The sequence below is a fragment of the Papaver somniferum genome, chromosome 2 (assembly GCF_003573695.1).
Source record: "Papaver somniferum cultivar HN1 chromosome 2, ASM357369v1, whole genome shotgun sequence".
In the NCBI taxonomy this organism is placed as follows: domain Eukaryota; kingdom Viridiplantae; phylum Streptophyta; class Magnoliopsida; order Ranunculales; family Papaveraceae; genus Papaver; species Papaver somniferum.
Window position 1 is genome coordinate 11,735,967 of NC_039359.1, and position 941 is coordinate 11,736,907.

Below are 941 nucleotides of genomic sequence, written 5' to 3' on the forward strand. Positions count from 1 at the left end.
CCTTTTACCCTATTGACATTTCCTCTACTTAGAAGAATTGTTTTCTGGGGTTCCTTGTTATTTTCCCATTATTGGGTCTTATCGGCGATTTCACTCAAAAATGTCATCGCCTCATCAACAGTTTTATTCTCAAACCCACCTGTGCATAAGGACTCAACCATAGTTGTTGTCGAATAATCTAAACCCTCGTAGAGGGTCTGAACTAGCCTAACCTTTTATAAACCATGATGAGGACATTGAGCTATTAAGTCATTGAACCTTTCCAAATACCTATATAAAGATTCTCCCTCTTGTTGAGCAAAAGTACAGATTTTTGTCCTAATATACGATGTTTTGTGCCTAGGGAAAAACTTCTGTAAAAAGGCAGATGTAAGTTGTTCATAGGTTTCAATTGACTCAGAAGGCAAACTACATAGCCAAGATTTGGCTTTGTCTCTCAAGGAAAAAGGGAATAACCTAAGTTTCAAAGCATCATAATCTAGGTTTTTAATTTTCAGAGTACTACGAACTTCCTCAAATTCCCTAACATGAAAATAGGGGTTTTCATTTTCTTTCCCTAAAAATATTGGGAGCATCTGCAGGGTCCCAGGTTTCACTTCATAATTTTCCTCAGTTTCACCTAACTTGATACATGACGGACGAGGGGTCCTAATTGGGTTTAACAAAGCTTCCAAAGTTGCCATTTCTGGCACTACCAAAGGACCAGGAGTAGTTTCTTCACTAAGTGTCAAGTTTTCAAAGCTGAAATTTCCAAAGACATGGCTCTCAAAAGAAGAGTCTTCGAGTTCCCCGCCTTCACAAGAAGAACTACTAGGTTTTTCACTAATCAATCGACCTAGAGTGTCTCTTTTCCAAGCCCGCTCTCTAATAACCTCGGGCATACACTAGAAAAACAAAATTAAAAAGAACAGTCCTAAAAGGAGGGGAAGTTATATGAAAAC

General features: G+C 38.4%; 1 non-coding gene across 1 annotated transcript; it reads left to right on the forward strand.

The window, feature by feature from the left end:
- The first annotated feature begins 219 nt into the window (after positions 1-219).
- Positions 220-325, forward strand: LOC113354735. The gene has a single exon (XR_003361982.1). It is a non-coding gene; the product is annotated as a small nucleolar RNA R71 (small nucleolar RNA).
- The last annotated feature ends 616 nt before the right edge of the window (positions 326-941 follow it).